Consider the following 15,641-nt stretch of genomic DNA (forward strand, 5'->3'; position numbering starts at 1 on the left):
CTCTCAACTTCGAAGCGTAGAAAGTACGTGGAAGTCTGTAATAAGGCGACAAGAGGGGAGAGAGTTTTTCCCATTGGTTTTCTTTATTGTGATCAATCTCCATATAATCTCAGCACAACATGGTAAGAAGAAACTTTGTTACTATTTTCCAGTTTTATAATTCATAATTGTTTGTTCTTTATAAGCTTTTGTAGCCGCTTAACAGTTACTATACATTGAATTGATACACAAATTGGGAGGAAAAATCGATGGAAACGGGTGGGTGCACATTTGGAGACAAGCAGGTGGGTCATATCCAATATGAGGAGATACATGAGCGAAATGAGGAGGACTAAATTTTTGGATAGTGACAATTGAATTTTGGGTTATAAATGCTTGTGATAAATGTGATGCAAATAACGTTACGATCGCTCTCAGATTCAGTGAGGGGAAAGAAGAGTTGAAACTTTTTGTCGATGGATGGATGCAGTCCTCATAAAATCCGTGGATATGAAACAACTCATGCTGACTTTTTAAATTGTAAATAAACTTGCCTCTTGATAAGGTAAGCAGCAAGCTATTTTGAATGTTGCTACATCAGTTTGGAATCTTTTGGTTGTATAAAATTTTGTTGCAGATTTGTTCTCAGTAGTTGGGAGATTTGGAATTAGTGTGAGGTATTTTGTTGCAGTTGTTGACTCCATAGATTATTTGGTTTGTAGATGTTTTAAAATTTTCCATTTCATTTTGTTTTTGGGTGACTTAAATTTAGGTCAGCTAAAATTGTTTTGTTAAATCAGTGAGAAATATGGAGGGGAATAAAAGAGAAAACAAGAGTAATTATGTGACTAGTAGTGATTGGAGTTATTAGCTAGAAAATATGGTGGCGATCTCACTTTTCGCTAGGCTTTTTTTTCACTTTGTATGGACAATAGTTTACAAAAAGATATGGAGCTTAAATGCTTTGGTGCATTTTTTTTTTTTGAGGTATAGTTTTCTTTATCTATAAATGAGTATGATGGGTGATGCATTGAAGATTAGTAAGCATGGGTCAGAACTTAGACTGCGTATGTTGATGGGTGTGAGGGATCTATACCTAACCAAGCTTGATTATATTATTCATGACTTTTCTAATTACTGAGAATTATTATATCTACATTCTGTATCTGTAATATTCCTTTCTTGATTGCTACAGCTTCTTATTCTTCAATAAATTTCATGTTTATTGTCATTTTGTTGTTCATCCCTTGTAATTTGATTTATCTCTGTATTTTTTATCTTCTTCATCCAATAAGTTATAACATACACTTTGATTTTATGCTTTTGTGTAATTTACATTTATAACATGCTTTTATCTAGTTTAAGTTATATATTTTAAATATTTTTTAAGTCTATTTTAGATTTGTTATATTGAGATTGTATTTATGTCAAGAAGGATATTTTTTAAAAATATTTTATCAATAATATTTATATTATGATATTTAAATTTATGATGATGGATTATCAAGTATAATAAGATGATTGAAATATATTTAATTTAAATTAAAAAATTGTCATAAATTATTCAATAAATTATAGAAAACTCATTTCAAATATGTAAACTTATCTATATATTAAATTTGAAAAATCTTATTTAAATAAGAAAAAACTTACATTAAAAAATATTAAAATTATCAAGATTCATATATATATATATATATATATATATATATATATATATATATATATAAATAAACATTAATTTTTTTCATTGAAAATAATGGAGAAATAATATTGAAATGAAATGATAAGGCAAAGATCAATAGGTTCATGAAACATAATTCATAGGAAAATCAATGAAGTGCAAGATGAAGTGATACGACCAAAACCAATAGATTCAAGAAACATAATTTGTAGGCAAATCAATGAAATTCACTTTCATTGATATAAAGGGAGCTATAGAAAATCTTTAAGTAGTCACACTATCTTGAAAAAATAATGAGTGGTCACAAGCACTTTTGAACAAATATAAAACGTATTAGCAAGGGAAAGAATCTTGACAATCTAATAGTGGAGTTTTATCTCAATGTTTACTAGAACAAATTGCTTGAGAAGGAATGTCTAGTGTTGAAACCATGGAGTATTTTACAACTACATAATGGAGATAGAAGCAAGGCAATAATTATTAGTGTTGAAATACCCATTCTTAATAATTGGCTTGTTGTCCATCACCCTTTGATGGCGAGCCAATTATCCGCCTTTAGAAATGATATATTAGTGTCTTTGAAGTGTATTAATCCTTTTAGAGATATGAGTCACCTAATTAAATTGATTTAAGGCATTAAAGGCTCACACTATTTATTTTTTTGGTTCCAAATGCCATATTAGAGATTTCTATTGACATCGCCCACACTTTTATAAGTATCCACTTTCTAATCTGTTTCTCAACTTCATTGTATATGTGAAGTTGTAGGTTGAAATACCCACTGTCTTTTGAAACACGTTGTGTTTACAACACATCATGTTTTGAAACCAAGACAAAAAAATAAATTAATGGAATAAACATTTGAGATATCAAACTAGTCATTTGAGATATGTTTTACACATTGTGTTTTATACAAAAGTGCATTACACATTGTATTTTGTAACCTACACAAGATTAGTTCATAGTTGGTAAGATGTGCTCTAGTAGACATATATATCCTTGATCTTAACTAGACACTTCTCATGAATTCCAATCCACCAAGGCCATAATGCATATTTGTAATATTAATAACTTTATTCTATTTTCATTTTATAGTTTTATACGCTACTTATTTTGAAAAAATGATTTACTATAATAGTGATATATTCTAAGATTTTATATGATTTAATGATTTAATGTAATAGTGTTTTTTCTTGATTTGATGTTTTCTCAAATGAGCAATCTTCATCTTTAGGTAAAATAGGCATGTGAATCCTAACAAAAAGCGTATTTTTTATTTTATGATGTTGTAGGTACCTCATCCTTGCAGGATGGTAGGGGAGAACAAACTCCCTCCTTGCCAACTCGCACTTCACTCTTCTTCATTATAAAATGCCTACGGGGTGACAAGGAGATTAAACCTCCTCCTTCATCATCCCTCACCCTCACCCTCTAATGGTGAGCCAATTATCCACTTTTAGAAATGACATATCAGTGTCTTTGAAGTGTATTAATTCTCTTAGAGATATGAGTCACCTAAGTAAATCAATTTAAGGCATTAAAGGTTCACACTATCTTGTTTTTTGGTTCCAAATGTCATATTAGGGATTTCTATTGACATCACCCACACTTTTATAAGGATCCACTTTCTAATTTGTTTCTCAACTTCATTGTATATATGAAGTTGCAGGTTGAAATACCCACTATGTTTTGAAAATGAACTCAGCTAGACATACTAAATCTACTCAAAAAATGAACTCAAAATATGAACTCGAAAAGTAAATGAGCATATGATGAACTCTACCGAGATCTGTTATTTTCAACTTACCTTCGTGTTATTCATGCATTCTTCTTTCTCATGCTAAGTTCATCATAACCCAAATCTGGGATATATTACAGTCTTCGAACATGATAGATTATTGGCAGGATGTCATATAACATGAAGGTAACCACAAGATAACATTGTACATTATTGACCGGATTTCATATACACGAAAGTTATTACAAGATAACATGACAGATTATTGACTCTATTTCATATAACACGAAGGTTTTTACATGATAACATGATAAATTTTTGACAAGATTTTGTATTACATGAACATATTAGGAGATAATATGACTAAGTTTTGCCAAAGTCAATAACACAATGTTTATAACCACTTTTACCCCCACCGGAACGCGGATAAACTGACTCTAAAAAGTGGTTATAAAACTCATGTTATAGACTTTAGAATCTTTTTTGAAAAATCAAAGTCACGTCCCAACTAGTTCTAGTGATCATGAGCAACGATCTGTAATTTTTGAGTGATCTCAGTTGCGGAAATTTTTTCTCATCCCTCCAGACCACAACGTCATTGTCTTTCCTTCTTTTAACCTACGGGCTGGTGGGGAAGTCACTTTTCCACATGCCCCAAATTTATGTATAACACGACGATTATAACGAGATAATATAACAGGTTATTGACAGGATGTCATATAACATGAAGGTAACTACAAGATAACATTGTAGATTATTGACCGAATTTTGTATAACACGAACGTTATTGCCGGATAACATGACAGATTATTGACCATATTTCATATAATATGAAGGTTTTTTACAGGATAACATGACATATTGATGATAGGATTTTGTAGTACATGAACATTATTAGGAGATAATATGACCGGGTTTCGCAAAATTCAATAATCACAATGTTTATAACCACTTTTATCCTCACCGAGACACGGATAAACTGACTCCAAAAAGTGGTTGTAAAACTCATGTTATTGACTTTACAATTTTTTTTGAAAAATCAAAGCCACAACTAGTTCTGGTGATCACGATCAATGATCTGTAGTTTTTGAGTGATCTTAGTTGCGGAAATTTTTTGCTTGTCTCTCTAGCCCGCGGCGTCATTGTCTTCCCTTCTTTTAACCCATGGGGTGACAGGGAAGTCACTTTTTCACATGCCCTGTTATATACTACATTTATGTATAACACGATGGTTATAACGAGATAGCATGATAGGTTATTGAGATGATGTCATATAACATTAAGGTAACCACAAGATAACATTGCAGATAATTGACCGGATTTCGTATAACATGAAGGTTATTACAGGATAACATGACAAATTATTGACCGTATTTTGTATAACACGAAGTTTTTTTACATGATAAAATTGCAGATTGTTCACTGGATTTCATAATATATGAACGTTTTATTAGGAGATAATATGATTGGGTTTCGCAAGAGTCAATAACATGATGTTTATCTCTCATGTCACCTCTTTATCTTCCAGAAACTCTAGACCTATTACTCTCCCTTTCTTCTCTCTACTTCTTCTCTCTCTCCCCTCTCTAGGTCTCTCCTATACTCTCTCCCTCTCTATCTCACCTTCCCTCCTTATCTCCATATCTATCCTTCCTTCCCCCCTCCATCTCTCTTCTCCTCCTATTGTTTCCATCGACTCTCTCTTTGTTCTCTTGATCACTACCTATCCCTCCCGGCCTCTCTCTCCATACTTATTTTTCTCTCTTATTTTCTTCTCTCTCTCCCTCACCCATCTACCTCTTCCCTCTCTAGGTCTCTCAACCACTCCCTACCCACTTCTCCCTCTCTTCTTAGATCTCCCTTTCTCTTTATTCTTCCCTCTCTCCTCTTCTCTCTCCCTCCGCTCTCCAAGTCATCACCTCTCCCTCCTCGATAAAGTATTTAGATATTAATAGGTTGTAGGATATAAGATTTATGATATAAGGTACAAGATTGATGGTACATAGTTTAGGGAACATAGGGTTGAGGGTAGCGGTCATATTGATTCCTCCCTCTATCTCTCCATCTTCCTCTCTCTCTCTCTCTTTTATCTCTCACCTCTCTCTCCATGAGCCATGGTCTCTCCCTCCCTCTTTGTCTCCCCCTTCTTTACCCTCATATATATCTTCCTCCCCTACTCTCTCATACTCTCTCTCTCCCCTCTCCATTGTCTAGGTCGCCACCTCTTCCTCCTAGCCTCTCTCCACCTCTATACCACTCCATGTATGGCTCATTATGCACCTCTCTCTATGCCCCTGTATGTATGTCTCCCCTCTCTCTCCCATCTAGGTATAGGGTACAATATTGATGGAACATTGTTTAGGGTAGATAGGGTTGAGGGTAGCATAGTGGTATTGATAATAAGAGAGGAAGAGAGATGATGAGATAGTGGGGGAGGGAGATAGATATGGAGAGGGGAAGAAAGGAAGGGAGATACCTTGAGAGGGGAGGGAGGGAGAAGAGAAGAGATAGAAGAACAAAGAGATGAGTAAGAGGGGATGGATGGAGAGGTAGAAATGGAGGGAGTGAGAGACCTAGAGAATAAGGAGATAGATCTAGGTTTGGAGAGAGAGAAGAGAGGGAGAGAGTTCATAAATATATAGGGGTAAGGAGAAGAGAGAGAAAGGTGGAGAGGGAGGGAGAGATCCAGAGGGTGGACAATTAGATAAGAGAAATCTAGAGGGAGAGAGAGAGGTGGGTTTGCACGTGTTTCAATGAAACTAAAAAAACACCATAGCGAACTCGATCTCTCTCTTATCTATCTAAGCATGTAATTATTTTTGCATTTTGATTTCGTTAAGGCTTTCATCTATAATTTCTTTTGTTAGTGTGTTCATTTTTTGTCAAAAACCAACTTGCAGTATTTTGAGTATAGTTTTTTACACATTCATCAGATTTTGAATTAACTTACATTTTTAGAAACTAGACTCCATTCTACACAATTTTTTAGAAAATTTGATTTTGGATTAGTTTTCAATGATTTTAGGGAGGGGGGGCGCTCAAATTTTTGTTTTTCAGGATGTGTCCACTTCAAAAATTAGTAAAAAATCATACACTCATTAAAAAATTAGCTGAAAAATCTAGCATAAACTACAAGGTGTTAGCTAATTTCTCACTGAAGCGATTTTAAAAATTCAAAAAAAAAGTTAACATTTTAGGGGGGCCACAACAAACACTATGTTATGTTTTGTGCATAAAAATAGGACCACTTTTTGTGGCCCCCCTTTTTGAAGCCCTTAATCTCCACCATTTTCAAAAAATATTAGTAGTTTAGAAAGTAGACTTGAAGCACTCTGACTCTTGTTCTTGTTGCATCTTCAAATTTGGAGTGTAACCATGTTCAATTTATCGTTGAATTTCAGACTTTGTTGATTTCAGAAAAAAAAAAAAAAAAAAAAAAAAGTGGCATCTTAAGACCCTCTTTTGGTACTACAACTTGGTGCACATACCCTTTGTGAACAAGACTTGTACTTGTAAAAGTGTATAAAACATATAAAATGTGCCTCAATGTATTATCAAGTACAAGGTTATATTAGAAACATTCCCTATTCAAAACCCTCGTGATGGGTGTTCAGGGTCACTCTTAAGTTACCAATAAATTATAGGTCTAATAGGCAAAAAAATTATTAAGATCTAACTATGAAAACCCCATTTATAAATCATCAAAGAAATTATTAGAAAAACTCTTTGAGGTAAATTATACTAGTCTTAATTGAAACCACTGTCCTATGCATTTTTATTATATTCAATAATTTGAAGACTTTAATAATGCTATAATAATTTTGGAATTAGGTAAAATTTTAATGTTGTTTTTAGTTGTGTTCGTCCCTAATTACAATTGGATGTGCTTGTCCCTAATCACATTTGTTGGGTGATGTTTATTCTTAATCATATTTATTGATTATGATTGGATGTGTTTGTGTCAATCATAATTACTATGAATAGAAATGTGTCTTATTTAAAAGTAATGATAGATAGAAGTGTTTGCTCCCATCCGAAATTTGTGTATGACCTCAAATAGATATGTTTATCCCTATGCTTGGTTATATGAGTATATGTGTTATTCCCTATCCTTGGATAAATTCCAATAAGGTTAATCCTATTAAGGAAGCATAGTGAGGGTAGATCCACTATTGCTTGTCACGAGTAGTGTATTTTTTATGAACTAATGAATGTTTCATCAAGTATTGTTAGTCCACTTATCCCCATTGGAGAATGATGTAATAAGGGAGGTATTAGGAATATCACATCATTTCCATTGGTTTGTTGGTTGGTCATAAAAATATTTTTGGAGGAGTGATTTCTTGTATTATGATTTTTTAAACAACTCATATATTTTCCTATAGCATAGGAGATAACATTTGAATAATTGAATAGAAGTACAAGATTGTTTTATGTATACAATTTATTTTTGACTTCTATAAACTCAGCCCAAAATCTTAAACAAACTTTGGATTCATCATTCTTTTTGGAAATATGGGGTGTGTATGCAAGGAACGTCATATTTCTGGCTAGCTTTGTGAGATATAAGTGAAGAAAATGAATAACATAATCCCACATATTAGGATGGTATACTATCTTTCCAAGTAGGTTTAGATGTTTATTTTGAGTAGTATATGGTGAGCTCCAAAAGTGAATAGAATAACATTGTTATTCTATTAAATTTGATAGGCAAAATACTAGCTAGAGCATCGCATGACAATAACACGATGTGTTATTGACCGAGTCATTTTATTTACCACCTCATGTTATCTGCATGGCATGTTATTGACCGCCTAGGCAGTTTTAGGTTTCCCCCACGTATGGATAGGAAAAAGAAAAATGTCATGCGAGATAATATTTTGGGGTATCTTTCCCTTATCTCGTGCTAAGAAGAATATAAGGACTAAAGGGCAGAGAGGGTTGCCCCCTTATTACGCAGTTGAGTGAAATTCAAAGAAAGACCGCATAGGATAAGCAAGTGTTGGGGAGGTTTTCTTTTTCCTTATCCCGCGACCAAGGAAAGCACAAGGCGACATCATGCAGGATAAGATTTGTGACAAGGCAGAAATGCTTTCCCCTTATCCTGCATACATTCCAGGGAGACATGAGGGTCGTGCGAGATAAGCTATCCAAGGACAAACCACGTGGTCCCCCCTTATCTCGCATCAAAGTAAGTGCAAAAGGTTGACCACATGGGATAAGATAGGCAAAGTGTGGGAGGTGTTCTCCCTTATCCCACCCTAAATGTGTGGTTATTGACCTAATTTGTCAGCCCTATGTGTTATCGTACAAGTATAGTAATGGGAGACAACTGTCTCCCACTACTTTCTCGCTCACCCAACCAGGCCTTCTGCGGTCACAGCCCTGGCGGTTTGCAAAGGACCAATTGTGTGTTATACACACCTTGAAATCCGACAACATGACATGTTGTCTGGATATCCTTTCCAGCAAATCCACATCATCAAAGCCCTGACCTACATGATGTACTGCCATGTCCATCTTGTCACTTCCCGTGTGTGCGAGTACCAACAATTAGGCATGGGTATGCATGTCTTCGGTATGACACTAACATTTTGGAGCCATAATAGTTGTGCCCTAACAATTGTACCTTGGTGTGCAATGGGTACTTCAAAGAGGTTGAAGTTCATTTGGAAAAAAAAATGGTCTATTTTTTGTATAAATTTGTATAGTAAATCATTTAACAAATGATTTTGTTTGTATGATAATTGCCTTGAGGGATAAGTGATAATGAGATAAAGATGGAGAAAGATGGAGGAGGGAATATGGAGATAAGGAGAAGTGATAATGAGATAGAGATGGAGAGAGGTGGGGGGAATATGGAGATAAAGAGATAGAGACGTAAAGAGATGTAGATATAGTGGTATAGGAAGAGTGAGAGGGAGAAAGAGAGAGGTGTTTCCTTTATGAAACAAAACATGTTAACTTTCTAAATCAATGACTTGTCCTACTCCAAAAGAGACATAAGATGATTTGAATCATCCTAGCCATTTAAGTTGTGGTGGGTAACACAAAGACCAAGCTCATGAATCCATTCTTCTCTTTTATCCTTCTCATACAATGAGATTCTCCTAATATCTCTTATATTTTATCATAAATTTTTATAACTCAATACACAAAAACATCTGATTGATTAAAAGGATGACAACTATTCACATGGCAGCATTATGGTTTAAGCGTTGGTGAGTAATTAGATCATTATTTTAAGCATGATTTTTTATGGATTTGTCATAGAAAACTCTTATAGAACTTTAGACTTCGTATTGTAAACATTGTGTCATTCAAATAATTTTATTTTTTTAAAGCGACGTTGCTAATTTATTTGAGGTTGTTTCATTTCACATGTACAACTCAATCATTTTCTTTCAACCTTTGGGTACAATTTAATCCATTCTCACCTTTATTGATGCTCTTCCAATTAAAATGGAAATCTATCAATATGAAAATATTCAAATACGTACAAACTCAAGGATGAAATGGGTAAATTTACGTTAATTAAGTTACATATATTGTAAATAAACAAGCGACAAATTATCATAGAATTCCCACAATCAAGTTAGTGTAAAAATTAAACATATAAAGAACACTTTATTAAGACACTTAATCTTTAGAAAAATAAATAAACATGACAATAACATCACCAGTCAATAAATTTTGACCAAAAGGTTTGTTTGAGAGTGAACCCTTTCTTTATTGCTATAAGCAATACTCAATATAGATGCTTTCTTAACACAATGTATCTTATTATTAATATTCAAATTCATATGATGTTTTTGTTTGGTTGAATTCCTTATAAAGTTATATCTAAATGACACAACCGTAATTTATGTTGCTTTTTAAGTTATATTTATAGAAAATGGGATGAAGAAAATATAGCGCATGTATGTTGCAAGGGATAACAAAGACGCTAGCCACAAGGATTAATCTTTTTAGTAGGTGCTTTATGTAGTTTTGTAGATTAAATTTATATATTTTTGTAGAGAAAGACAAAGGCAGACATGAAGATAGAGCAAGAGATGGAGACGATAGAGGTAGAGATAAAGAAATATATAGGGGATAGGGAGGGAGTTGGGGAGGGAGAGAGGGAGAGAGAGAGGGAGAGAGGGGGAGAGAGGAGGAGGAAGGGAAAGAAGGGGGAGTTATAGGTGTTGAACAATACCAGATGTTGAGAGGGAGGGTGAATTAACATATGTACTAAAACTTGATCTAATTAAAACATTTATTCCACATCAACCATTTGTTATGAAAGTAAACAACTCAAACATCAAATGCATCCACACAAGAACACTGAGATATTTATGTGAAAAACCCAAACCATGAAAATTTATGGTGAGAATCAAGCTCACAATATGCATAATAAGTGTTTACAAAAGTTTAGGCCACATGAAAGGGAGCTCAATACTCCAAACTTGCAAGCTAAGTCACACAACCTTAGGGAAAGATAGAATAGGACTTGCACAAATGAAGATCACTTCTTCAGAGCAAGATACAAAACATTTTTCCTAATACAATAAGAATAAGAGATTGAACTAAAAAAGGGATTAACATCTATCAACATGCAAATTACAGTTCACAACTTAATACTCATCTTATTTATCTTTCATCTTTTCTCTATAATGCATCTGAACCTTTGTATCACTTTAAATTAACATTCACACCACACCTTTCCATCTACTTCACCATAAACACATTTTCTAATGAAATTGATCTATCTTATATATACAAATCAGATCAAATGTTTATAATCTCAATCAAGTTATCTTAGAGATGTGGTATGTATAAGCATCATCGACCCAAAACATTGCATGTGAAAGGCAAAGAAGATGTGTGAAGTGTCACACCAAGTCATCACACCTTCCAATTATACTCAAAAAGGCTCTACACACAACTGCATGGACCAAAGAACATAAGTCAATTCATACTAATTTGCTCTACCCAAACACTTAATCTGAATGCAAAAGTAAGATATGTGAATCACCACAAAATAAGCATGACACGCTAGGAATAATATCCAATGATCCGCAACAACCTTAGAGCACTATAAAGATAAGGAATGAAGTGCATTCCTTCATAACATCCTAAAACTACACCAACATGGATCATAGGCATAGATAACGCTCGTATCTTGAAATATTTTCCCAACTGAGATATTGAAATATGAGAAGATTGGTCTACTATAATCATTCAACTCCAATCACAAAACCATTTGAAACATATTTGGTGCACACACACACTTCCATACAAAGATACTATTCACCAAAGTAGTCACTATAGATAGTCACATAGTTTCCATGCCAAAGAAGAGACATTAATCCGCTAGAAATAAGGCATATCATCAACATTAGCCATCTAGATTACTTGTAGATAGTTAACATAGAATATCCATCTATCCTAAAAAACATCACATCATTTTGCATACAACTCTACAACATATTACTAATTTATAGACATCTAAATCAACAACCAAATACAACAAATATCAAATACTTAACCAAAGTGTTGTTAGACCATATGCATTTGCATCACATCACTTCTAGACTAGTAGCACCAACAACTAGACCAAACCAATAAGTCAACTAGACAAACAATAGGTTTGACATCAGTGACAACAAAGACTCATATGTGCAACAATCTCTCCCTTTTCTATTGATGGCAAAACATACATATTTCTCTCAATATGCATAATACTTCTCCCCCTTTGACATCAATGACAAAGGGCAACTCTTCTAGCCAAAAATACACTATACAAATATGTAACTCCCCCTATAAAAAATCTTCAAAATAAAAATGAACAAAAAAAGTACAAATACCTTCACATTATTATCCATAAAATTTGTCATACATTACCAGGTCAAATATCCTTGAACTGATTCTTTAGGCCCACAAGAGAGGAATTCCATGCACGAATAGTAGTAGAAATAATTCTACTCTGACACTCACATTCAAGAATCAAGTTTACTGCAGTATCAAAAATATCAACATATATCACACTTTGTTCCACCCTTATAGCTTCTGCCAATAACCTGATAAATGAAGACATCTGCAGTTATATTGCATACTTAAAATGACAAAATGGTTTCATGTATTCATCTTTTTGTCTCCATCATCATGATAATTGAGAGTGAAGATCTTGAACCTTAGATCTTGTAGCACCATTACCATCCTTATGGATATCAAATGAATAAGCCAACTTGGTAAGCTAAGACTCAATGGAGTCTTTATCATCCTTGAATTTCTTTGTAGCATTAGGCCACCTCAAACGGTAGCGGTACAACCATCCAACATTATCAATCACTTTCCTAAAGTCAACCAAGTTAAGCTTAAGATTTTGATGTTCCCTTGGACACTTCTCTATCATCTTGTCTGCCAAATTTATCTCTATACATGGTTTATCTTAATCATTGCTATCATTCCCAACATAATCCATATGCTCAATTAGCACTTTCAGCAGCAAGTCATAAGCATTTTTAGGAACAAGATTGTTCTGGAGCAGATTTGTCATAAATGTGTGTTCAATGATTTCTTTATCATATGTAGGAACAATAAGATATAGGTCACCAACATCATTCAGACATTAGGTCATCCAATGAAATCAAGTACTTTATCAACATAAAAATAAATTTCCCTAGAAGAAGCAGACGAAGCAACTGACCTTTCTTCTTTCTCCACATCCATACTAACCTTTCTTAATTCTTCTTCATCACTTTCCACAATCACGTTATTTGTCCATTCCTTCTTTTTTAACTCAAATGCTCAAATTTCAATACTTTAGAGACAGAGGAAGAAGCCTCTACAGATAACTTCCTAGATCTTTTAGCTTTTGATACACTTCCAACATTACGAGCTTTCTTTTTGCCAGACTTTCCTATGATCTCATCAAATGTTTTGAATCTTTCTTCACTCAAATCATTAGAAAATTTAAGAAGTATCTTCACAATACTCATGCATTCATCTTCACACACCTTATAAGGAAGTTTTGACACCTACTACCTCAATAAAATAATTGTCCCTGTCTACCATGAAAGTAATCTCACTTTATACCAATCCACAACTTTCGAAGGAATAAGATCCTTGATAACCATCTCCTTCTGGAGATCCATAAAGAACTTGTAGCAAGTAGTATTGTAGTTATCCAAACTATCCATATTCTCCTTAATTTGAGCACCAATAGTCACATCTTTTCTCTACACAACATTTTTCATTTTGGGCAAAGTACAGAAAATAGAATACCAAACAAACAATAAGAAAGCCATACCAAAAGAGGTACATTTCATCCTTTGTCATCCAAATATTGTCTAATAGTTGACGCCTCAAAATCTCACATAAATCATAATCCTTATTCTCCTTTACCATTTTATGGGCCATATAGACTGTCATAGAGGAAGTCAATCCTTCCCAATTCCTAAAATATACTTTGCATTAAATTCCCATAGTCACATACCTTACACCCAAATCAACAATATTGTTAATTCGAAGAGATTTCTTATCAAATACAACTCCAGTTAGCTTGTTCACTTCCTCATTCTTTACTAATTTCAAAGTAGACACCTTTCGTAAACCAGTCATATCCCTCAAGGCTTCCTTGGAAATCAAGTATGGTTGATCTAACCATAGAAAGTCTTCATGTATTATGCTCAACATAATCTTCTTTATTATTATTATTTCTTCGTCATAAAACATAGGTAAATTTCTCCTTGTATCCAACTCCATATGCCCTAGACTGACATAATCAAATTTAAACCTCTACACATCATCAACTAGATGTATTTGCCTAAATTCATTGATCTTGTTATGATTATATTTTTCCATATAAACTTGAATGTAATAGTGAACATCTTCTTATATAACTTTATTAGGAACAAGAAAAAAAGCACAAATAAAGCCTTCTATTGTAGGAATAAATGGACGAGTCTCGAAAACTGGTCGAGCCTCATCATGAACACTGATAATTCTAGAATTTACCATTGAAAGATTATAACTTGAATAACACGTTTGACCAAATGCACTATCACCCTAGCTCCTCTTCATATTCACCAACTTCTGAATCGCAATTTCACAAAATAAACTTTGAAACACAATATATACTCGTCACTTAAGGTTTTCAAAGGTTTTCTCAAAAATATAACACATTATACACCAAAAACCACAACAAAAAGTAATGGATCATTAAATCCACTCAAAAACCACCAAAATCACTTTTCAAACTTCTACCATGCTGAGAACAACTCATCATCTGAACCACAAGGGGGTACAAGAGATCTGTGTTAAGTTCCCCCTCTCAGATAATATTATCTAAGTTAACTTTTGGAATAAGGGTTTAACACCCACAGTAGATGCACATCCATCTTCAATATTCTCTTCATCTTTATCTTATAACTTCCTTACCCATGTCATCTTCATTTTCTCCTTCTCCTCATTGATATCAATTTTCTTTTTTGGGTTGGTTTTCTTCTCATTCCTTCTTCTACAGTGTTTCACAATATGTCCTATTTCATTACAGCTATAACATACTAGACCTTCTTGTAATTTTATTCCATTTATTCTACAATTTCTACTTCTTCCAAGATCCCTATTTGATCTACTCTCAACAACCGTGTGCCCATTTATATTGCAAACATAGCATTATCCATTGAAAGATTGAACATCTCTACCAAAACCTAAACTTCCATTTCTATTCCAATTCAACCTACTTCTGCACTCACTTGCTTTGTGTCCAAATTTATTACAATAATAACAATTTCCATTAAGGATTTTCTAATTTGACTTTTGCATTCATTATATCTATGTCCAAATGTATTGCATGAAAAATAGTTACCATTAAAAGATGAATACAATAACAATTTCCATTAAAGGATTTTCTAATCTAATTTATGCATTCATTAGATCTATGTCCAAATGTATTGCATGAAAAATAGCTACCATTAAAAGATGAATACCTAGAGGGAATGGAAGGAGTTCTCTTGACATACTTTGAGTTTTGGAAGCTCCGGTCCGAAATGAAATCCTTTTGATGTTTGTTAGAGTTCTTCAAATCATTGTTGACCTTTTCATTTCCTTTATCCTTTTTTCCATGTGACTTATAACATACACTATCTTTAAAACCAATTCCACTTTTATCTTTAGTTTGTTTTTGAGAACTAAGCATAGCATCAAGCACTTCACTGCCACCTTTGAGTTTCAACCCATTATCAATTTGATCCT

This window comes from Cryptomeria japonica, chromosome 5 (genome assembly GCF_030272615.1).
Source record: "Cryptomeria japonica chromosome 5, Sugi_1.0, whole genome shotgun sequence".
NCBI lineage: Eukaryota > Viridiplantae > Streptophyta > Pinopsida > Cupressales > Cupressaceae > Cryptomeria > Cryptomeria japonica.